This window comes from Pseudophryne corroboree, chromosome 3 (genome assembly GCF_028390025.1).
Source record: "Pseudophryne corroboree isolate aPseCor3 chromosome 3, aPseCor3.hap2, whole genome shotgun sequence".
Lineage (NCBI taxonomy): Eukaryota > Metazoa > Chordata > Amphibia > Anura > Myobatrachidae > Pseudophryne > Pseudophryne corroboree.
In genome coordinates, this window is record NC_086446.1 from 8826978 (window position 1) to 8853294 (window position 26317).

A 26317-nucleotide genomic window follows, 5' to 3' on the forward strand; every position below is an offset into this window, starting at 1 on the left:
CAGAGGCACTTCAGCGACTCGATCCCTCTCCAGCCTCTGCCGGCACAGAGAACAGGCACACCACCTCAGCGGCCACTTCTGTCTCTGCTCGCCCGCTCCTGGCACCTCCGCTCTGCCGCCTCATGGCCCCCCTGTTTTCCCGCTCTGTCCACATGGGTGATTGTTCTGTGGTCGCAGGACACTCTGGAAGCTTCCCTCACAGCGCTGTGTGCAGGGCACACTTAAACCCTTCAGCGCCACCAGTACATGGCCCTCACTCTACACTATACACATAGCTCAGTTCCAACCCCTACATACAAAACAACATAATAAATAAATATGTTTTCCACATAAATCAACTAGTTATAAAAATAAACCTGTGTGATGGACCGGCACTCCCCCGCACAAAGCAATTGTGCTCCGGTGCCCTCTGTCACAGATTGGCATAGAGTAAATGAAGAAAGCGTCACTCGGAGGCTGAATAAATGAAAGTGTATTTCACACTTAGTGAACCTAAGTGTGAAATACACTTTGATTTATTCAGCCTCCGAGTGACGCTTTCTTCATTTATTCTCTCTCTCTCTCTCTATATATATATTTCTGCTGCGGGGTACACTGGGCTCCACAGGGATTCACATCGGAGTGTAGCATGGGATCTTGATCTGAGGCACCAACAGGCTCAAAGCTTTTGACTGTTCCCAAGATGCACAGTGCCGCCTCCTCTATAACCCCGCCTCCATGCACAGGAGCTCAGTTTGTAAGTTGGTGCCATGCAGTTTGCAGGCACAGAACAGGGGGACTGCCTCAGGCAGCCTATTCAGAGCTTCATTTTTAAAGAATAGAAGATTCTTGTACAGAATACTACCAGGGCTGCAGCAGGCAAAGTCTCACAGACTTCCCTGCGTGTAGCTCCGTCAACCCCAGCGGTGCTGTATACTCCCGTGCCCTGGTTGTCGGGTCACTGCAGCGGTGGCTCCGGTTTCTTCTAAAAGGTCAAGTCACACACACGCCGACCTCCCGGATCGCGGGGCCGCAGACAAGGGGGAGTTAATGGGCTTCTGTGCCTGCACATTACCGCGATCCAGCGCAGCCGTAGGCGGCGGGCCGCGCGCGCTGGGGTGGACACTGATTACTGGGCAGCCGATCCACTAGTCACCAGGGACGTTCATGGGCACAGGTCAAGGGGGGGGGGGGTTTCTTCACATTAACCCCGTTTTCACCGCCCGCAGTACCCTGTGGGAATGCTGGGAGCAGGTTGGACCTAAGGCCCCTCCCCCGAGCCCCAGGGCGCCATTTCCCTAATGTTCCCGCCCTGGAGCAGCATATCTCTCCCTCACTCCTGACCAGCACATCATAGATTAAGCTGAGCTGTTTCTAGGACTGCTGGGGCAAATCCTCCTCTGTAGAACCGCCTGATCGCCAGCGCTGTGCTTCATACAAGACACTTGAGTATTCCACCTCTCACTGGGACAGTGTTAAGAAAGAGTGCATACATTCAGGGTTGTGTGGTACAAACACCCTGTGATATACATCCAGTAGTTACTGTGCTTTGTTATGTCTATTGTTAACACATATAGCCATACTGAGTATTACTTTGTATTGCTAGTCCAGTGCAGTTTTATGGTACATCATTTCTGCATGGTACGCTTGTGACTATATATGTGTGTGCGCATGTAGCTGCTGCGTGGCTGCCTTATTGAAGGGTATTTCACTCAGTGGACTATTCCTATATTGCTATACCTGAGGGGGCCAAGTTTCAGGTTTTCTTTCTGTTTAATATAGGATTGTATCACAGTATATACTGATGGTGTATTTTTTCTTGTGATTTATAGTCACCATATAGTCTATATCTCTTGGACTCCCGGTCTGTGCTATCATAGGCACACTTTACTGAGAGTTCTTGATAGGTATAGTGCTGCTACACCTTGTACCAGGTTGCCCAATATTGTGCACATAGTTATGTCTGCTACACGTGGCAACGAGGCTGGGACTTCTCCCACACTGCGTGGTAGTGAGGCCACGGATGTAACGGAGGATAATATGGCAGCTGAGAGTTCAGGTTCAGGGGGTTTCTTACCCCCCAGTGGGTCGGTAGCAACTGGGGCATCACAAGACCCACCTTGGGCTACATTTCTCACATTGTTAAACACGCTTGTAACTAAATTGACGCCCCCTGTGGGACCACCTGTGCGACTTCAGCAGTTTATGGTCCCTGCTGTTAACCCGCCATGGCAGATCAGCTTTCCACTCAGTTACAGCATTTGAACTGATCTATGACTAAATCTAAGTGTCACTCTCGCCCGCCTAATACTAAGGGGTAAATTTACTAAGGTGGGAGATTTTTAGAACTGGTGATGTTGCCCATGGCAACCAATCAGATTCTACTTACCATTTATCTAGCTGCTTCTAGCAGATAATAGATATAATCTGATTGGTTGCTATGGGCAACATCACCAGTTCTAAAAATCTACCACCTTAGTAAATGTACCCCTAAGTCGTCTTCTAAACGGGCCATTACTTCCTCCCAATCCACTGCTATTCCAGACACGTCCTCTGACGAGGACGGTGCATATACTGACCCCACAGACACTGACCCAGATGTTTCTGATGGGGAAGGGAAGTCATTGGTGGATGTCCTGGATTTGATTGAGGCAATCAGGCTCATTCTTCAGGTGTCTGATGATCCTGAGCCTGAGACTGTCACCAAGAAACCGGATAGGTTTAAACGTAAGAAGGTGGTTAAACAAGTTTTTCCCCATTCTGATCACCTGGCTGACATACGTAAGGAATCCTGGGAAAATCTGGGGACAAAATTCACACCGAATAAGAGACTATTGGCTCGCTATCCTCTCTCTGCTGAGGTCTGTAAAAATTGGGAAACCCTTCCGCCTGTAGATTCTCATGTGGCGCGTATGCTTGTTTCCTCTGCTCTGCCAGTAACTACCGTCACCTTTCTGAAGGAACCGACGAATCAAAGTGTGGAGGGCTGTTTAAAAGTGATTTAAACCCTAACGGGGGCTGTGCATAGGCCAACAATTGCAGCAACTTGGGCTGCTGAAGCTGTTGAGGCATGGGCTCAGGAGCTTGAGGCGTAACTGCCTTCCAACACATCTGATCATGCTCGAGAGTGTCTCTCGTATATTACCACGGTTTCTATGTAACTTAAGGAGGCGGCCTCCGATGCCGGGGTGCTGGCGGCCAAGGCTGCTACTACATCCATCTTCGACAGACGTATCCTTTGGTTGAGATCCTGGTCGGTGGATATGGATTCCAACAAAACCCTGGAGGTGCTTCCGTTCAAGGGAGACATTCTCTTTGGAGAAAACCTCAATAAGATTGTGGCTGATCTGGCTACTGCTAAAACAGCTTGCCTACCTAGTACGGCTCCTTCAGCGCAGAAGGCTAAAAGTATTTTCCCTCGGCCCTTTTGTCCTCCAGGAAAAGCAAAAGGTCAGGCGTACCCAAAGCAAAGCAAGCTTGTGCTTCCAGACCTGCCACACCCAGACCAAAGCGTGCCTGGGCCACCCATCAGCCAGCTTCCAAAACTGACGGGGCGGGCCTCCCTCTGGGGGATCCCAGGGTGGGGGACCGACTTCTAGGTTTTGCCCAGGAATGGTTGAAGACCACTTCAGATACCTGTGCGAAGGGAATCGTCACTCGAGGTTACGCCATACCCTTCAAGAATCGTCCCCTGCAGTGATTTTGCCTGACAGATGTGCCTCTGGATCTGGCAAAAGCAAACACGTTGCACTCGTAGTACATTACCTCCTGACCACAGGAGTGGTAGTACAGGTGCCTCGGGCACAGAGAGGCATGGGGTACTATTCACCGCTGTTTCTCGTCCCGAAACTGAACGGGTCCTCGCGGCCCATTCTCAATCTGAAGTCCTTGAATAAGCATGTGCGGGTCTCCAAGTTTCGTATTGAAACGCTGCGCTCTATTGTTCTGGCCATGGAAACGCTATGCTTCTGGCCATGGAGCCTGGGGACTATATGATCTCCCTGGACATACAGGATGCCTACCTATATATTACTATTGCTGTATCTCATCAGCAGTACCTGAGGTTTGCGGTGGGCAATCTTTATTAGCAATTTCGGGTGTTACCCTTTGACAACGGCTCCCCAAGTTTCACCAATGTTATGGTGGTCATGACGGCTACACTCCGCCGTCAAGGGGTCAGGATCCTGCCGTACTTGGACGATTTGTTGATCCTGGCAAATTCCCCAGAATTTCTCCTGTGTCACCTCGATCTGACGGTCCAGTGCATGAAAACCCACGGGTGGCTGATCAACTGGAAGAAATCCTCCCTGGTTCCTGCTCAGAGGATGTTACACCTGGGAGCGTTATTGGACACTAACAACCAATGGTTGTTTCTGTCTCAGGAGAAAGTCCTGAAGCTTCAGACAGGATTCGATGCTTCCTATCTCGTCCGCAAGTGTCGATACATTTGGCAATGCAAGTGCTAGGTCTCATGGTGTCTGCGTTTGACATGGTGGCGTATGCTCAGTTCCACTCTCGCCCTCTGCAGAAGTTAATTCTGACCAAGTGGGACGGCCTGCCTCACCGGATCAGATCTCACATGATCTCATTGTCTCCGGAGGTCCGCCTGTCACTGAGCTGGTGGCTTCAGGACCAACCGTTGAGCAAGGGCAGTCCCTTCTGGATATCCGACTGGGTCCATCTGACAACGGATGCCAGTCTGAGAGGTTAGGGCACAGTGTTGGAACAACACTCTCTCTTCAGGGTAGGTGGACCAAGGAGGAGTCTCTGCTCCAGATCAATTTTCTGGAACTGCGGGCAGTGTTCAACGCGTTGACAATGGCCCAGCATCTAAAACAGAACAGACCTGTTTCAGTACAGTCGGACGCTACCACGTTGGCGTACATAAATCATCAAGGCGGCACTCGAAGCCGCATGGCAAAGAGGGAAGTATCACGGATTCTTCAATGGGCGGAGTGCCATCTGCCAGCCATATCCGAAGTGTTCATTCTGGGCATCCTGAACTAGGAAGCGGACTCTCTCAGTCATCAGGACGTACACGCAGGAGAGTGGAGCCTCCATGTGGAGGTGTTTCAACTTCTCGTGGACACGTGGGGCCTTCCAGATGTGGATCTGATAGCATCTCGACACATTCACAAGGTTCTGGTCTTCGGAGCAAGGGATCCTCAAGCTGCATTCGTGGACGCTCTGGCAATTCCATGGAACTTTCAGCTTCCGTACGTGTACCCTCCAGTGTCACTCCTGCCCAGAGTAATATGGAAGTTCAAGCAAGAAGGAGGAAACCTGCTTTTGGACACTCCAGCGTGGCCCAGATGGCACTGGTTTTCCGATCTACTGGGTATCTCATGGGATCGTCCCCTTCTACTTCCACAATGATCAGACCTCCTTGTTCAGGGCTCTTGTGTTTACCAGGATTAGGCCCATCTGACTTTGACGGCATGGCCCTTGAGGCTTCCGTCCTGAGGGCCAAGGGTTTTCTGAGGCGGTCATTCAAACTATGTTGAAGGCCCGTAAGCCGGCTTCTGCTCAGATCTACCATAGGGTCTGGAATGCTTACTTTACTTGGTGTGCGTCTTTCACAATCATGACGTTTTCAAGTTTAGCATGGCCAAACTGTTGGCCTTCCTACAACAGGGCCTAGACTTAGGCTTGCATCTGGCCTCCCTCAAGGTTCACATCTCTGCCTCGTTGGTTTGGTTTCAGAGAAAGATTGTTACCCTTCCTGATGTCCATACATTCACTCAAGGTGTGTTGCGGATTCAGCCTCCTTTTGTGCCATCTGTGGCCCCTTGGGACTTGTCTGTGGTTTTGGAGGCCTTGCAAGTGTCTCCGTTTGAGCTTCTGCTGACCTTAAGTGGCTTTCCCTTAAGGTCCTATTCTTGCTGGCGATTGCTTCAGCTAGAAGGGTCTCGGACTTGGGTGCCTTATCCTGTAAATCTCCCTATTTGATTTTTCACCGTGACTGGGCGGTTCTTAGAACGCAGCCATGTTATTTACCTAAGGTGGTGTCTTCTTTCCACCTTAACCAGGAGATTGTGTTTTCCAGCCTTTACTTTTCCTGAGTTGTCTTCCAAAGAGCAGTCTTTGGATGTGGTACGGGCTCTCCGTATCTTTGTGAAGAGAACTTTCTCCGTTAGGAAATCTGATTCTCTTTTTGTATTGTTTGATTTTCACAAAAGTGGCTGGCCTGCTTCCAAGCTGACCCTGGCCTGATGGATTAGAATGGTGATTGCACATGCTTATGTACAGGCTGGTTGTCCAGCTCCTGCTACCATTAAGGCTCATTCTACTCGGTCGGTTCGACCTTCTTGGGCGGCACACCGTAGTCTTCAGCGAACATGTACTTAAGGTTCTATGCCATTGATACCGCCGCTTCCCAGGATGCTTCCTTTGGACGCTGGGTTCTTGTGCCCGCTGCAGTGCGTCCCCTCCCATAAGGAACTGCTTTAGGACATCCCCGATGTTGATCCTTGTGGAATACCAGTGTAAAATAATGGTTGTAAACTAGACCCATAATTAGATACGGCCCTACACTGAGTTAATTCCCTTCCATCGATAACATTATAGTAATATAGTAAATTGTTTAAAGGATTCCTTATAGAATCAATAGTATTGAGGAGTTTAATGAACTGATATCAGCATGGTCTCTTATGTTTAAGTGATTAAATTGTACTCTTAAATGATGTTGTTGGCTTCTTTTTTATTTATGAGCTATATAAGAAATACAGTTTCACCCTTATCCTTTTTAGGGATAAATACTACTTCTGACTTCAACCTAATTGTACATTTTCTGTTTTGATGAAGTCTATTTAGGTATGTATTGCTAAATTACATCATATATATGTCTTTATTCCATAAATTTTTTTGGACCTTATGTTTGGTGCTGTTACAATAGGTTTTCCAATAATGTCTGATTGCCTTTTCCTCTTAAGACCTCCATTTATGTATTATTCCTTCTAATTGAATTGGAGTAATAGTATTGATGATTTACTCTACATACTATATACAAACTTGAGATCAGTTATAAAGTTCATCATTTCTGACTCTTTTTCCCTCCCTTTGGAATGTATATATGTGTATGTATGTATATATGTGTGTGTGTATATATATATATATATATATATGTATATGTATGTATGTATATATGGATATAATGTATATTAATTATTATAATGGTAATGTTTCAGATACCAAATCATTTGAAAAGAACTTGTGATTGGATGTAACATTAAGAATTTAAACCTGTCTTAATCAGTGGTAAATCATTTTATCATGAAAGCTGGTATGTATGTTCATCCATACTTGATTTCAATAGAATACTCGTTATGACTACTTGAGTTTATTGTTTAAAAAGTTGGTCATGAAGATTGTGACTTATTTCCCTCTGTAACTATTTAGATTATCAACCCCTGATGAAGTCCTAACGGACGAAACGCGTTGGGTTTGCACTATTGAGCTAACAAAGCTATATTACAAGCACCTGGTCGGATGCACGTCCCCTCCAAGTTCTGACTGTGACAACCTGATTGTAAATTCTTCACATCAACTAAAAATATCTATGTATAAGATTGTTTAATGGTTTTATTGAATTTTTAGATATTTGTACCTAGGACAAACTTTTAGATTATAAATACCTTTCGTTTGTGTATAAATAAAAAAATTATTTTTATAAAATTGTTATTCTGAAGGCTGATTGGCTCCCACAAGATCCTTTTCCTATCTCATATATATATATATATATATATATCTATCAATGATATTGCGTTATATACAGCGGAGATACATATAGGAGATGTGGGAAGAAATGAGAGATGGAATAAATGTTCACCACAGTGATATGCAGAATTAATTTTGCTGATGAAAATTTTAATTGAAAGCATTTATCGACAATCGTTTTATTTCAGGATTAAAATTGGACTAAAATAAAAATAGATCCACTAAATTTTGACTAAAATAAGGCAAAAAAAACAAAAAAAAGTCTTAGACTAAATTTAAACCCTTGTCAAAATTAACACTGGAAGTCAGGTTTTACATTTTTAAAGAACTATTGTGTGTTCTAGATATTTGCAGGAAATAAATAAGACCTGCTGGGATGGAAATAGGATGGCGTGTTGCACTTATTTGTTCCAACAAACACGGCATTCATTTGTATATATTTGGGAGTAGTATGGTAAATCAGACTCGGTATGTAACACAGTTTCAGCCTATTGAGCCTAGATTACTAATGATATATGGGAGCGCTGCGGTAAGTCAGACTCCGTATGTAATACATTCTCAGCCTACTGAGCCTTGATTACTAATGATATATGGGAGCGCTGCAGTCAGACTCAGCATGTAACTCATTCTTAGCCTACTGAGTCTAGATTACTAATGATATATGGGAGCGCTGCGGTAAATCAGACTCCGTATGTAACACATTCTCAGCCTACTGAGCCTGGATTACTAATGATATATGGAAGTGCTGCGGTAAGTCAGACTCAGTATGTAACACATTTTCAGCCTACTGAGACTAGATTACTAATGATATATGGGCAGAGGAATTTCAGCTGGGTCGATTTCTGCACTTCCTACAGTCAGGAGTGACTATGGGCCTAAAATTGGGTTCCATTAAGGTCCAGATTTCGGCTCTGAGATTTTCTTCCAGAAAGAACTGGCTTCACTGCCTGAAGTTCAGACATTTGTAAAGGGAGTGCTGCATATTCAGCCCCCTTTTGTGCCTCCAGTGGCACCTTGGGATCTCAACGTGGTGTTGAGTTTCCTAAAATCACATTGGTTTGAGCCACTTAAAACCGTGGATCTGAAATATCTCACGTGGAAAGTGGTCATGTTATTGGCCTTGGCTTCGGCCAGGCGTGTGTCAGAATTGGCGGCTTTGTCGTGTAAAAGCCCTTATCTGATTTTCCATATGGATAGGGCAGAATTGAGGACTCGTCCCCAGTTTCTCCCTATGGTGGTATCAGCTTTTCACTTGAACCAACCTATTGTAGTGCCTGCGGCTACTAGGGACTTGGAGGATTCCAAGTTACTGGACGTAGTCAGGGCCTTGAAAATGTATGCTTCCAGGACGGCTGGAGTCAGGAAGACTGACTCGCTTTTTATCCTGTATGCACCCAACAAGCTGGGTGCTCCTGCTTCGAAGCAGACTATTGCTCACTGGATTTGTAGCACAATTCAGTTGGCGCATTCTGCAGCTGGACTGCCGCATCCTAAATCAGTAAAAGCCCATTCCACGAGGAAAGTGGGCTCATCTTGGGCGGCTGCCCGAGGGGTCTCGGCTTTACAACTTTGCCGAGCTGTTACTTGGTCAGGGGCAAACACGTTTGCTAGATTCTACAAATTTGATACCCTGGCTGAGGAGGACTTTGAGTTCTCTCATTCAGTGCTGCAGAGTCATCCGCACTCTCCTGCCCGTTTGGGAGCTTTGGTATAATCCCCATGGTCCTTACGGAGTTCCCAGCATCCACTAGGACGTCAGAGAAAATAAGAATTTACTCACCGGTAATTCTATTTCTCATAGTCCGTAGTGGATGCTGGGCGCCCAACCCAAGTGCGGATTGTCTGCAATACTTGTATATAGTTATTGCTTAAATAAAGGGTTATTGTTGAGCCATCTGTTGAGAGGCTCAGTTGTTATCATACTGTTAACTGGGTATTGCATCACGAGTTATACGGTGTGATTGGTGTGGCTGGTATGAGTCTTACCCGGGATTCAAAATCCTTCCTTATTGTGTCAGCTCTTCCGGGCACAGTATCCTAACTGAAGTCTGGAGGAGGGTCATAGTGGGAGGAGCCAGTGCACATCAGTTAGACCTAAAGCTTTCTTTATAGTTGTGCCCAGTCTCCTGCGGAGCCGCTATTCCCCATGGTCCTTACGGAGTCCCAGCATCCACTACGGACTACGAGAAATAGATTTACCGGTGAGTAAAATCTTATTTTTAAAAAGTGAAAAACTCATGTCGACCTTTTGACCTAGTACATGCCAACCTAATGACCATATCAACCTAGTGACCCTGTCAACCTAATGCAATTCAACCTATAGTGGTCGACCTAAGCTGTGTTGACCTAATGACCGTATCCCACTGGAAGCATCTCCATGTCACAGTTTATGGGAGAATTAGGAGACATAGGGAAGGATGAAATGCGCTAAACTCGCTCATTTTGCAAAGTCAACCAATGTAATGGGGGTGCAGGAACATGCAAAATCGCATGTTTCCTGCTGTCCAAAAAAATCGCAGTGGCAAAACTCGCATCCAAATGTTTTGCCATTGCAGACATACAACTCGGCCAGCATAATAGGATGCGAGTTTACAACTCACACCTAAAACGCTATCAAAACATCGCAAATAAATAGACCAGCCTCTGGCAGGCGAGACTGACAGAAGCATGCACAGATCAGTGAGATGCTTCTGTCTAGAAAAAGACAAGAAAGAGTTATAAACTTCAATAAAAAGGATGTGCAGGACCTCCGCAAAAAAATAACCAGCCTTGGGATCTTTGAGCCGATCCTGGCTACAAAAATACAGGGGGGGAGAATCGACTAGGATTCTCCCGTATTTAAACAACCGGCACTGGGCTCTTGGACCGGCCCGATCCAAAAATACGGGGAACAAAAGTAGGGGTCCCCTGTTTTTTTCCCCCAACCAGCACTGGGATCCATTAGCTAGGGAAATATTGTCTTTTGCTGTGGAACTACAGGTTAGCAGGCCTCCGCTGCATGCTGGTAGTTGGAGAACCACAAATAGCAGCATGCAGGGCATTAAAGGGCCCATTGGTACCTGTCGTTCCACAACAAAATAAATATTCAAATAAACACACACACACACACACACACACCGTGACAGTAAAATTTTATTAACACACACTTACATATACTTACCTACATCCCATGCCTCCATTCACGTCCACTTCTCCAGTAGAATCCATTAGAGTACCTGTAAAAAAAACCCTCAACTATACTCACCTAATATCTGGTGTAGATCGGTCCTCTTTGGTCCATGTAGGCATCCAGAGCTTAAAATAAATAAAAACTGAAAAAACCCGGACCACGCAACTAAAGGGAATCCATGTTTACACATAAGCCCCCTTTCCCAGAATGCAGGGGACCCGTCATGACTCCTGTCACTAGGGAACCCGGCAACCAGTCAGTAAGCGCCACATGATAACGCTCTCCTGAGGCCTGCCAATCAGGCCGAGCGCATAGGCTGTAATTGAGGATCGCAATCCCCAGTATAGTCTATGGTGGGAACTCTGTGGTAGACCGCAGGGTCAATTGGGGCCACTTTCTCACACTCGCACTGGGAGTATAACCCTATGAGTGCTGGCGGTACTGGAATCTACTCTCTCAGCACTGGGAGTATAACCCTATGAGTGCTGGCGGCACTGGAATCTACTCTCTCAGCACTGGGACTATAACCCTCTGAGTGCCGGCGGTACTGGGATCTACTCTCTCAGCACTGGGAGTATAACCCTATGAGTGCCGGCGGTACTGGGATCTACTCTATTAGCACTGGGAGTATAACCCTATGAGTGCCGGCGGAACTGGGATCTACTCTCTCAGCACTGGGACTATAACCCTATGAGTGCTGGCGGTACTGGTAGCTCTCTCAGCACTGGGAGTATAACCCTATGAGTGCTGGCGGTACTGGGATCTACTCTCTCAGCACTGGGAGTATAACCCTATGAGTGCTGGCGGTACTGGGAGCTACTCTGTCAGCACTGGGAGTATAACCCTATGAGTGCTGGCGGTACTGGTAGCTACTCTATCAGCACTGGGAGTATAACCCTATGAGTGCTGGCGGTACTGGGAGTATAACCCTATGAGTGCTGGCGGTACTGGGATCTACTCTCTCAGCACTGGGACTATAACCCTATGAGTGCTGGCGGTACTGGGATCTACTCTCTCAGCACTGGGAGTATAACCCTATGAGTGCCGGCGGTACTGGGATCTACTCTCTCAGCACTGGGAGTATAACCCTATGAGTGCCGGCGGTACTGGGATCTACTCTATCAGCACTAGGAGTATAACCCTATGAGTGCCGGCGGAACTGGGATCTACTCTCTCAGCACTGGTACTATAACCCTATGACTGCTGGCGGTACTGGTAGCTCTCTCAGCACTGGGAGTATAACCCTATGAGTGCTGGCGGTACTGGGATCTACTCTCTCAGCACTGGGAGTATAACCCTATGAGTGCCGGCGGAACTGGGATCTACTCTCTCAGCACTGGGAGTATAACCATATGAGTGCCGGCGGAACTGGGATCTACTCTCTCAGCACTGGTACTATAACCCTATGACTGCTGGCGGTACTGGTAGCTCTCTCAGCACTGGGAGTATAACCCTATGAGTGCTGGCGGAACTTGGAGCTACTCTCTCAGCACTGGGACTATAACCCTATGAGTGCTGGCGGTACTGGTAGCTACTCTCTCAGCAGCACTGGGAGTATAACCCTATGAGTGCTGGCGCTACTGGGATCTACTCTCTCAGCACTGGGAGTATAACCCTATGAGTGCTGGTGGTACTGGGAGCTACTCTGTCAGCACTGGTAGTAAAATCCTATGAGTGCCGGCGGAACTGGGATCTACTCTCTCAGCACTGGGACTATAACCCTATGAGTGCTGGCGGTACTGGTAGCTACTCTCTCAGCACTGGGAGTATAACCCTATGAGTGCCGGCGGTACTGGGATCTACCCTCTCAGCACTGGGAGTATAACCCTATGAGTGCTGGCGGTACTGGGATCTACTCTCTCAGCACTGGGAGTATAACCCTATGAGTGCTGGCGGTACTGAAATCTACTCTCTCAGCACTGGGAGTATAACCCTATGAGTGCTGGCGGTACTGGGATCTACCCTCTCAGCACTGGGAGTATAACCCTATGAGTGCTGGCGGTACTGAAATCTACTCTCTCAGCACTGGGAGTATAACCCTATGAGTGCTGGCGGTACTGGGATCTACTCTCTCAGCACTGGGAGTATAACCCTATGAGTGCTGGCGGTACTGGGATCTACTCTCAGCACTGGGAGTATAACCCTATGAGCGCTGGCGGAACTGGAATCTACTCTCTCAGCACTGGGAGTATAACCCTATGAGTGCCGGCGGAACTGGGATCTACTCTCTCAGCACTGGGAGTATAACCCTATGCGTGCCGGCGGTACTGGGATCTACCCTCTCAGCACTGGGAGTATAACCCTATGAGTGCTGGCGGTACTGGGATCTACTCTCTCAGCACTGGGAGTATAACCCTATGAGTGCTGGCGGTACTGGGATCTACTCTCTCAGCACTGGGAGTATAACCCTATGAGTGCTGGCGGTACTGGGATCTACTCTCTCAGCACTGGGAGTATAACCCTATGAGTGCCGGCGGAACTGGGATCTACGCTCTCAGCACTGGGACTATAACCCTATGAGTGCTGGCGGTACTGGTAGCTACTCTCTCAGCACTGGGAGTATAACCCTATGAGTGCTGGCGGTACTGGGAGCTACTCTGTCAGCACTGGGAGTATAACCCTATGAGTGCCGGCGGAACTGGGATCTACTCTCTCAGCACTGGGAGTATAACCCTATGAGTGCTGGCGGTACTGGTAGCTACTCTCTCAGCACTGGGAGTATAACCCTATGAGTGCTGGCGGTACTGGGATCTACTCTCTCAGCACTGGGATTATAACCCTATGAGTGCCGGCGGTACTGGGATCTACTCTCTCAGCACTGGGAGTATAACCCTATGAGTGCCGGCGGAACTGGGATCTACTCTCTCAGCACTGGGACTATAACCCTATGAGTGCCGGCGGTACTGGGATCTACTCTCTCAGCACTGGGAGTATAACCCTATGAGTGCTGGCGGTACTGGGATCTACTCTCTCGGCACTGGGAGTATAACCCTATGAGTGCCGGCGGTACTGGGAGCTACTTTCTCAGCACTGGGAGTATAACCCTATGAGTGCCGGCGGTACTGGGATCTACTCTCTCAGCACTGGGAGTATAACCCTATGAGTGCCGGCGGTACTGGGAGCTACTTTCTCAGCACTGGGAGTATAACCCTGAGTGCCGGCGGTACTGGGATCTACTCTCTCAGCACTGGGAGTATAACCCTATGAGTGCTGGCGGTACTGGGAGCTACTTTCTCAGCACTGGGAGTATAACCCTATGAGTGCTGGCGGTACTGGGAGCTAATGGTCCCCAGTGCTCTGTAACAGCCGCAGTTCGCAGCCCTCAGAGCCGGACTCCCCTCTTGCAGCCTGGGTAGTATTGGGGCTCTACCCCAGCACAGTGTATCACACCGGGGGTGAACAGCTCGAATCTTTCTAGGAGTCTGATTTCCCTAGTCCACCACAGTACAGCACTCACAGCCCTGCATTGTGGTTCCATGCACACTCCCCCCAATGCAGAGCACCCGGGATTGGCTGCTGTCTAGACACAGTTGCTGGAGGTGACCGGGATTGCAGTGCAAACAAAATAAAAACATCTCTGTACACTGGTGGCTCCTCTGTGCTGCTGTGTGATCTCTCCTCTGTGCTGCTGTGTGATCTCTCCCCCCTCTGTGCTGCTGTGTGATCTCTCCCCCCTCTGTGCTGCTGTGTGACCCCCCCTCTATGGTGCTGTGTGAGGGCCCCTCTGTGCTGCTGTGTGACCCCCCCCCTCTATGGTGCTGTGTGAGGGCCCCTCTGTGCTGCTGTGTGACCCCCCCTCTATGGTGCTGTGTGAGGGCCCCTCTGTGCTGCTGTGTGATCCCCCCCGGGACCTGTGCTAGGAACATGAGACGCACGTTCCCTATATACAGAGGTGTAGTACAGCAGCGGCGGCCATGTTCCTATAGTGCGGAGACGGAGACACATGAGGTAGATACTCGCTCTATATTCTATCACTGTCATGTGACCCGCTCCCGCCTATTACAGCTACAGTAATACGGCAACAGATAGAGGAGAGCGGCGGCCATTTTCTCATCGTCTCTCAGACCAAATCAAACTAGCGCTATCACGTGATGCAACCGGGGGAGGGTGGCGCCACAGACAATTCCATCCGCCATTGTGACATCTGTTGTCACAGGTCTATAGGCTGCGGTAATGTATATCCCTCATATCATATCACTGTTATTATATAGGGGAGAGGGGACAGTACAGTGATATATGAGGGGGAATAACACAGCTCCCGGCGCACGCTGATATGTGGTATTATTATTATATAGAGGAGAGGGGACAGTACAGTGATATATGAGGGGAATAACACAGCTCCCGGCACACACTGATATGTGGTATTATTATTATATAGGGGAGAGGTGACAGTACAGTGATATATGAGGGGGAATAACACAGCTCCCGGAACACACTGATATGTGGTATTATTATTATATAGGGGAGAGGGGACAGTACAGTGATATATGAGGAGGAATAGCACAGCCCCTGGCACACGCTGATATGTGGTATTATTATTATATAGGGGAGAGGTGACAGTACAGTGATATATGAGGGGAATAACACAGCTCCCGGCACACACTGATATGTGGTATTATTATTATATAGGGGAGAGGTGACAGTACAGTGATATATGAGGGGGAATAACACAGCTCCCGGAACACACTGATATGTGGTATTATTATTATATAGGGGAGAGGGGACAGTACAGTGATATATGAGGAGGAATAGCACAGCCCCTGGCACACGCTGATATGTGGTATTATTATTATATAGGGGAGAGGGGACCGTACAGTGATATATGAGGGGGAATAGCACAGCCCCTGGCACACGCTGATATGTGGTATTATTATTATATAGGGGAGAGGGGACTGTACAGTGATATATGAGGGGGAATAGCACAGCCCCTGGCACACGCTGATATGTGGTATTATTATTATATAGGGTAGAGGGGACAGTACAGTGATATATGAGGGGAATAACACAGCTCCCGGAACACACTGATATGTGGTATTATTATTATATAGGGGAGAGGGGACTGTACAGTGATATATGAGGGGAATAACACAGCTCCCGGCACACGCTGATATGTGATATTATTATTATATAGGGGAGAGGTGACAGTACAGTGATATATGAGGGGAATAACACAGCTCCCGGCACACACTGATATGTGGTATTATTATTATATAGGGGAGAGGGGACAGTACAGTGATATATGAGGGAAATAACACAGCTCCCGGAACACACTGATATGTGGTATTATTATTATATAGGGGAGAGGGGACTGTACAGTGATATATGAGGGGAATAACACAGCTCCCGGCACACGCTGATATGTGATATTATTATTATATAGGGGAGAGGTGACAGTACAGTGATATATGAGGGGAATAACACAGCTCCCGGCACACACTGATATGTGGTATTATTATTATATAGGGGAGAGGGGACAGTACAGTGATATATGAGGGGAATAACACAGCTCCCGGAACACACTGATATGTGGTATTATTATTATATAGGGGAGAGGGGACAGTACAGTGATATATGAGGAGGAATAGCACAGCCCCTGGCACACGCTGATATGTGGTATTATTATTATATAGGGGAGAGGGGACCGTACAGTGATATATGAGGGGGAATAGCACAGCCCCTGGCACACGCTGATATGTGGTATTATTATATAGAGGAGAGGGGACAGTACAGTGATATATGAGGGGGAATAACACAGCTCCCGGAACACGCTGATATGTGATATTATTATTATATAGGGGAGAGGTGACAGTACAGTGATATATGAGGGGAATAACACAGCTCCCGGCACACACTGATATGTGGTATTATTATTATATAGGGGAGAGGGGACAGTACAGTGATATATGAGGGAAATAACACAGCTCCCGGAACACACTGATATGTGGTATTATTATTATATAGGGGAGAGGGGACAGTACAGTGATATATGAGGAGGAATAGCACAGCCCCTGGCACACGCTGATATGTGGTATTATTATTATATAGGGGAGAGGGGACCGTACAGTGATATATGAGGGGGAATAGCACAGCCCCTGGCACACGCTGATATGTGGTATTATTATTATATAGGGGAGAGGGGACTGTACAGTGATATATGAGGGGGAATAGCACAGCCCCTGGCACACGCTGATATGTGGTATTATTATTATATAGGGTAGAGGGGACAGTACAGTGATATATGAGGGGAATAACACAGCTCCCGGAACACACTGATATGTGGTATTATTATTATATAGGGGAGAGGGGACAGTACAGTGATATATGAGGGGAATAACACAGCTCCCGGCACACACTGATATGTGGTATTATTATTATATAGGGGAGAGGGGACAGTACAGTGATATATGAGGGGAATAACACAGCTCCCGGAACACACTGATATGTGGTATTATTATTATATAGGGGAGAGGGGACAGTACAGTGATATATGAGGAGGAATAGCACAGCCCCTGGCACACGCTGATATGTGGTATTATTATTATATAGGGGAGAGGGGACAGTACAGTGATATATGAGGGGAATAACACAGCTCCCGGAACACACTGATATGTGGTATTATTATTATATAGGGGAGAGGGGACTGTACAGTGATATATGAGGGGAATAACACAGCTCCCGGCACACGCTGATATGTGATATTATTATTATATAGGGAAGAGGTGACAGTACAGTGATATATGAGGGGAATAACACAGCTCCCGGCACACACTGATATGTGGTATTATTATTATATAGGGGAGAGGGGACAGTACAGTGATATATGAGGGGAATAGCACAGCTCCCGGAACACACTGATATGTGGTATTATTATTATATAGGGGAGAGGGGACAGTACAGTGATATATGAGGAGGAATAGCACAGCCCCTGGCACACGCTGATATGTGGTATTATTATTATATAGGGGAGAGGGGACCGTACAGTGATATATGAGGGGGAATAGCACAGCCCCTGGCACACGCTGATATGTGGTATTATTATATAGAGGAGAGGGGACAGTACAGTGATATATGAGGGGGAATAACACAGCTCCCGGAACACGCTGATATGTGATATTATTATTATATAGGGGAGAGGTGACAGTACAGTGATATATGAGGGGAATAACACAGCTCCCGGCACACACTGATATGTGGTATTATTATTATATAGGGGAGAGGGGACAGTACAGTGATATATGAGGGAAATAACACAGCTCCCGGAACACACTGATATGTGGTATTATTATTATATAGGGGAGAGGGGACAGTACAGTGATATATGAGGAGGAATAGCACAGCCCCTGGCACACGCTGATATGTGGTATTATTATTATATAGGGGAGAGGGGACCGTACAGTGATATATGAGGGGGAATAGCACAGCCCCTGGCACACGCTGATATGTGGTATTATTATTATATAGGGGAGAGGGGACTGTACAGTGATATATGAGGGGGAATAGCACAGCCCCTGGCACACGCTGATATGTGGTATTATTATTATATAGGGTAGAGGGGACAGTACAGTGATATATGAGGGGAATAACACAGCTCCCGGAACACACTGATATGTGGTATTATTATTATATAGGGGAGAGGGGACAGTACAGTGATATATGAGGGAAATAACACAGCTCCCGGAACACACTGATATGTGGTATTATTATTATATAGGGGAGAGGGGACAGTACAGTGATATATGAGGGGAATAACACAGCTCCCGGAACACACTGATATGTGGTATTATTATTATATAGGGGAGAGGGGACTGTACAGTGATATATGAGGGGAATAACACAGCTCCCGGCACACGCTGATATGTGATATTATTATTTTATAGGGGAGAGGTGACAGTACAGTGATATATGAGGGGAATAACACAGCTCCCGGCACACACTGATATGTGGTATTATTATTATATAGGGGAGAGGGGACAGTACAGTGATATATGAGGGAAATAACACAGCTCCCGGAACACACTGATATGTGGTATTATTATTATATAGGGGAGAGGGGACTGTACAGTGATATATGAGGGGAATAACACAGCTCCCGGCACACGCTGATATGTGATATTATTATTATATAGGGGAGAGGTGACAGTACAGTGATATATGAGGGGAATAACACAGCTCCCGGCACACACTGATATGTGGTATTATTATTATATAGGGGAGAGGGGACAGTACAGTGATATATGAGGGGAATAACACAGCTCCCGGAACACACTGATATGTGGTATTATTATTATATAGGGGAGAGGGGACAGTACAGTGATATATGAGGAGGAATAGCACAGCCCCTGGCACACGCTGATATGTGGTATTATTATTATATAGGGGAGAGGGGACCGTACAGTGATATATGAGGGGGAATAGCACAGCCCCTGGCACACGCTGATATGTGGTATTATTATTATATAGGGGAGAGGGGACTGTACAGTGATATATGAGGGGGAATAGCACAGCCCCTGGCACACGCTGATATGTGGTATTATTATTATATAGGGTAGAGGGGACAGTACAGTGATATATGAGGGGAATAACACAGCTCCCGGAACACACTGATATGTGGTATTATTATTATATAGGGGAGAGGGGACTGTACAGTGATATATGAGGGGAATAACACAGCTCCCGGCACACGCTGATATGTGATATTATTATTATATAGGGGAGAGGTGACAGTACAGTGATATATGAGGGGAATAACACAGCTCCCGGCACACACTGATATGGGGTATTATTATTATATAGGGGAGAGGGGACAGTACAGTGATATATGAGGGAAAGAACACAGCTCCCGGAACACACTGATATGTGGTATTATTATTATATAGGGGAGAGGGGACAGTACAGTGATATATGAGGAGGAATAGCACAGCCCCTGGCACACGCTGATATGTGGTATTATTATTATATAGGGGAGAGGGGACCGTACAGTGATATATGAGGGGGAATAGCACAGCCCCTGGCACACGCTGATATGTGGTATTATTATTATATAGGGGAGAGGGGACTGTACAGTGATATATGAGGGGGAATAGCACAGCTCCCGGCACACACTGATATGTGGTATTATTATTATATAGGGGAGAGGGGACTGTACAGTGATATATGAGGGGAATAACACAGCTCCCGGCACACGCTGATATGTGATATTATTATTATATAGGGGAGAGGTGACAGTACAGTGATATATGAGGGGAATAACACAGCTCCCGGCACACACTGATATGTGGTATTATTATTATATAGGGGAGAGGGGACAGTACAGTGATATATGAGGGGAATAACACAGCTCCCGGAACACACTGATATGTGGTATTATTATTATATAGGGGAGAGGGGACAGTACAGTGATATATGAGGAGGAATAGCACAGCCCCTGGCACACGCTGATATGTGGTATTATTATTATATAGGGGAGAGGGGACCGTACAGTGATATATGAGGGGGAATAGCACAGCCCCTGGCACACGCTGATATGTGGTATTATTATTATATAGGGGAGAGGGGACTGTACAGTGATATATGAGGGGGAATAGCACAGCCCCTGGCACACGCTGATATGTGGTATTATTATTATATAGGGTAGAGGGGACAGTACAGTGATATATGAGGGGAATAACACAGCTCCCGGAACACACTGATATGTGGTATTATTATTATATAGGGGAGAGGGGACTGTACAGTGATATATGAGGGGAATAACACAGCTCCCGGCACACGCTGATATGTGATATTATTATTATATAGGGGAGAGGTGACAGTACAGTGATATATGAGGGGAATAACACAGCTCCCGGCACACACTGATATGGGGTATTATTATTATATAGGGGAGAGGGGACAGTACAGTGATATATGAGGGAAAGAACACAGCTCCCGGAACACACTGATATGTGGTATTATTATTATATAGGGGAGAGGGGACAGTACAGTGATATATGAGGAGGAATAGCACAGCCCCTGGCACACGCTGATATGTGGTATTATTATTATATAGGGGAGAGGGGACCGTACAGTGATATATGAGGGGGAATAGCACAGCCCCTGGCACACGCTGATATGTGGTATTATTATTATATAGGGGAGAGGGGACTGTACAGTGATATATGAGGGGGAATAGCACAGCTCCCGGCACACGCTGATATGTGGTATTATTATTATATAGGGGAGAGGGGACCGTACAGTGATATATGAGGGGGAATAGCACAGCCCCTGGCACACGCTGATATGTGGTATTATTATTATATAGGGGAGAGGGGACAGTACAGTGATATATGAGGGGGGAATAACACAGCTCCCGGAACACACTGATATGTGGTATTATTATTATATAGGGGAGAGGGGACCGTACAGTGATATATGAGGGGGAATAACACAGCGCCCGGCGCACGCTGATATGTGGTATTATTATTATATAGGGGAGAGGGGACCGTACAGTGATATATCATGGGAATAACACAGCTCCCGGCACACGCTGATATGTGGTATTATTATTATTATATAGGGGAGAGGGAACGTACAGTGATATATGAGGGGAATAACACAGCTCCCTGCACACACTGACATGTGGTATTATTATTATATAGGGGAGAGGGGACCGTTCAGTGATATATGATGGGAATAACACAGCTCCCGGCACACGCTGATATGTGGTATTATTATTATATAGGTGAGAGGGAACGTACAGTGCTATATGAGGGGAATAACACAGCTCCCGGCACACACTGATATGTGGTATTATTATTATTATATAGGGGAGAGGGAACGTACAGTGATGTATGAGGGGAATAACACAGCTCCCGGCACACACTGATACATACCTCCCAATATGACCCTCTCCAGGAGGGACACAATGCTCTGCTTCTGGACTTTTCTCTTAATGTATGATTGCCGGCACCTGTTTTGAACAGGTTAATGGATAAGAAAAGTGTTTCAGCACAGGTGATGGCAAACATACATTAAGCGAGAAGTCCAGGAGCAGAGCATTCTGTCCCTCCTGGAGAAGGTCAGGTTGGGAGGTATGCTGATATGTGGTATTATTATTTCTCTATCGTCCTAAGTGGATGCTGGGGTTCCTGAAAGGACCATGGGGAATAGCGGCTCCGCAGGAGACAGGGCACAAAAAAGTAAAGCTTTACTAGGTCAGGTGGTGTGCACTGGCTCCTCCCCCTATGACCCTCCTCCAGACTCCAGTTAGATTTTGTGCCCGAACGAGAAGGGTGCAATCTAGGTGGCTCTCCTAAAGAGCTGCTTAGAGAAAGTTTAGTTTAGGTTTTTTTCTTTACAGTGAGTCCTGCTGGCAACAGGATCACTGCAACGTGGGACTTAGGGGGAAAGTAGTAAACTCACCTGCATGCAGAGTGGATTTGCTGCTTGGCTACTGGACACCATTAGCTCCAGAGGGATCGAACACAGGCCCAGCCGTGGAGTCCGGTCCCGGAGCCGCGCCGCCGACCCCCTTGCAGATGCTGAAGCGTGAAGAGGTCCGGAAACCGGCGGCTGAAGACTCCTCAGTCTTCATAAGGTAGCGCACAGCACTGCAGCTGTGCGCCATTTTCCTCTCAGCACACTTCACTGGGCAGTCACTGAGGGTGCAGAGCGCTGGGGGGGGGCGCTCTGAGAGGCAAATATAAACCTTATACAAGGCTAAAAATACCTCACATATAGCCCATAGGGGCTATATGGAGATATTTAACCCCTGCCTGACTGGAAAAATAGCGGGAGAAGAACCCGCCGAAAAAGGGGCGGGGCCTATCTCCTCAGCACACGGCGCCATTTTCTGTCACAGCTCCGCTGGTCAGAACGGCTCCCAGGTCTCTCCCCTGCACTGCACTACAGAAACAGGGTAAAACAGAGAGGGGGGGCACATTAATGGCTATATATATATATATATATATTAAAGCAGCTATAAGGGAGCACTTAATATAAGGATATCCCTTGTATATATAGCGCTTTGTGGTGTGTGCTGGCAGACTCTCCCTCTGTCTCCCCAAAAGGGCTAGTGGGTCCTGTCTTCATTAGAGCATTCCCTGTGAGTTTGCGGTGTGTGTCGGTACGTGGTGTCGACATGTATGAGGACGATATTGGTGTGGAGGCGGAGCAATTGCCAAATATGCAGATGTCACCCCCCAGGGGGTCGACACCAGAATGGATGCCTTTATTTGTGGAATTACGTGATGGTTTATCTTCCCTTAAACAGTCAGTTGAGGACATGAGGCGGCCGGACAATCAATTAATGCCTGTCCAGGCGCCTCAAACACCGTCAGGGGCTGTAAAACGCCCTTTGCCTCAGTCGGTCGACACAGACCCAGACACGGGCACTGATTCCAGTGACGACGGTAGAAATTCAAACGTATTTTCCAGTAGGGCCACACGTTATATGATTTTGGCAATGAAGGAGACGTTACATTTAGCTGATACTACAGATACCGTAAAACAGGGTATTATGTATGGTGTGAAAAAACTACAAACAGTTTTTCCTGAATCAGAAGAATTAAATGACGTGTGTGATGAAGCGTGGGTTGCTCCTGATAAAAAGTTGATAATTTCAAAAAAGTTATTGGCATTATACCCTTTCCCGCCAGAGGTTAGGGCGCGCTGGGAAACACCCCCTAAGGTGGACAAGGCGCTCACACGCTTATCCAAACAAGTGGCGTTACCCTCTCCTGAGACGGCCGCACTTAAGGATCCATCAGATAGAAAGATGGAAGTTATTCAAAAGAATATATACACACATGCAGGTGTTATACTACGACCAGCTATAGCAACTGCCTGGATGTGCAGTGCTGGAGTAGTTTGGTCAGAATCCCTGATTGAAAATATTGATACCCTAGATAGGGACAATGTTTTACTGTCGTTAGAACAAATAAAGGATGCATTTATCTATATGCGTGATGCACAGAGGGATATTTGCACACTGGCATCTCGGGTGAGTGCTATGTCCATTTCAGCCAGAAGAGCCTTATGGACACGACAGTGGACAGGCGATGCGGATTCAAAACGTCACATGGAGGTTTTGCCGTATAAAGGGGAGGAGTTATTTGGAGTTGGTCTATCAGACTTGGTGGCCACGGCTACTGCCGGGAAATCCACTTTTTTACCTCAAGTCACTCCCCAACAGAGAAAGGCACCGACTTTTCAACCGCAGCCTTTTCGCTCCTACAAAAATAAGAGAGCAAAGGGCTTGTCGTACCTGCCACGAGGCAGAGGAAGAGGGAAGAGACACCAACAGGCAGCTCCTTCCCAGGAACAGAAGCCCTCCCCGGCTCCTGCAAAAACCTCAGCATGACGCTGGGGCCTCTCAAGCGGACTCGGGGACAGTGGGGGGCCGTCTCAAAAATTACAGCGCGCAGTGGGCTCACTCGCAGGTAGACCCCTGGATCCTGCAGATAATATCTCAGGGGTACAGGTTGGAATTAGAGACGGATCCTCCTCATCGTTTCCTGAAGTCTGCCTTACCAACCGTCTCTTCCGAAAGGGAGAGGGTGTTGGAAGCCATTCACAAGCTGTACGCTCAGCAGGTGATAGTCAAAGTACCCCTATTACAACAAGGAAAGGGGTATTATTCCACTCTATTTGTGGTACCGAAGCCGGATGGCTCGGTAAGGCCTATTCTAAATCTGAAGTCCTTGAACCTCTACATAAAAAAGTTCAAGTTCAAGATGGAGTCACTCAGAGCAGTGATAGCGAACCTGGAAGAAGGGGACTTTATGGTATCCTTGGACATCAAGGATGCGTATCTACACGTTCCGATTTACCCCGCACACCAGGGGTACCTCAGGTTCATTGTTCAAAACTGTCACTATCAGTTTCAGACGCTGCCGTTCGGATTGTCCACGGCGCCTCGGGTCTTTACCAAGGTAATGGCCGAGATGATGATTCTTCTTCGAAGAAAAGGCGTATTAGTTATCCCATACTTGGACGATCTCCTAATAAGGGCAAGGTCCAGAGAACAGCTGGAGACAGCTTTAGCACTATCTCAAGAGGTGCTAAGACAACACGGGTGGATTCTGAATATTCCAAAATCCCATTTAATCCCGACAACTCGTCTGCTGTTCCTAGGAATGATTCTGGACACGGTTCAGAAAAAGGTTTTCCTTCCAGAGGAAAAAGCCAAGGAGTTATCCGATCTGGTCAGGAACCTCCTAAAACCAGGAAAAGTGTCAGTACATCAATGCACAAGAGTCCTGGGAAAAATGGTGGCTTCTTACGAAGCAATTCCATTCGGCAGATTCCATGCAAGAATATTCCAAAGGGATCTGTTGGACAAATGGTCAGGGTCGCATCTGCAGATGCACCTGCGAATAACCCTGTCACCAAAGACAAGGGTGTCACTTCTGTGGTGGTTGCAGAAGGCTCACCTATTAGAAGGCCGCAGATTCGGCATTCAGGATTGGATCCTGGTGACCACGGACGCCAGCCTGAGAGGCTGGGGAGCAGTCACACAAGGAAGAAACTTCCAGGGAGTATGGACGAGTCTGGAAAAGTCTCTTCACATAAACATTCTGGAACTAAGAGCAATCTACAATGCTCTAAGCCAGGCGGAACTTCTCCTGCAAGGAAAGCCGGTGTTGATTCAGTCGGACAACATCACGGCGGTCGCCCATGTAAACAGGCAGGGCGGCACAAGAAGCAGGAGTGCAATGGCAGAAGCTGCCAAGATTCTTCGCTGGGCGGAGAATCACGTGATAGCACTGTCAGCAGTGTTCATCCCGGGCGTGGACAACTGGGAAGCAGACTTCCTCAGCAGACACGATCTTCATCCGGGAGAGTGGGGTCTACATCCAGAAGTCTTCAACATGTTAATAGACCGTTGGGAAAGACCAATTGTAGACATGATGGCGTCTCGCCTCAACAAGAAACTGGACAAATATTGCGCCAGGTCAAGAGATCCACAGGCAATAGCTGTGGACGCACTGGTAACTCCTTGGGTGTACCAGTCAGTGTATGTGTTTCCTCCTCTGCCGCTCATACCAAAGGTATTGAAGATCATACGGCAAAGAAGAGTAAGAACAATACTAGTGGTTCCGGATTGGCCGAGAAGGACTTGGTATCCGGAACTTCAAGAGATGCTCACGGACGAACCGTGGCCTCTACCTCTGAGAAGGGACCTGCTACAGCAGGGTCCCTGTCTTTTTCAAGACTTACCGCGGCTGCGTTTGACGGCATGGCGGTTGAACGCCAGATCCTAAAAGGGAAAGGCATTCCAGAAGAAGTCATTCCTACCTTGATTAAGGCACGGAAGGAAGTCACCGTGAAACATTATCACCGCATTTGGCGAAAATATGTAGCGTGGTGCGAGGATCGGAAGGTTCCGACGGAGGAATTCCAACTGGGTCGTTTCCTACATTTCCTGCAATCAGGATTATCTATGGGTCTCAAATTGGGATCCATTAAGGTTCAAAT

At 47.2% G+C, this 26317-nt stretch overlaps 1 protein-coding gene across 1 annotated transcript in view; it reads left to right on the forward strand.

Moving 5' to 3' along the window:
* Positions 1-14894: 14894 nt before the first annotated feature.
* The window catches only part of LOC135054526 (zinc finger protein 883-like), a 39590-nt gene continuing 28167 nt past the window's right edge, over positions 14895-26317 (forward strand). Inside the window, exon 1 of the mRNA XM_063957662.1 lies at positions 14895-15034. The gene's annotated coding sequence lies outside the window, so the exon portion shown is untranslated. The remainder of the gene's footprint in view (positions 15035-26317) is intronic.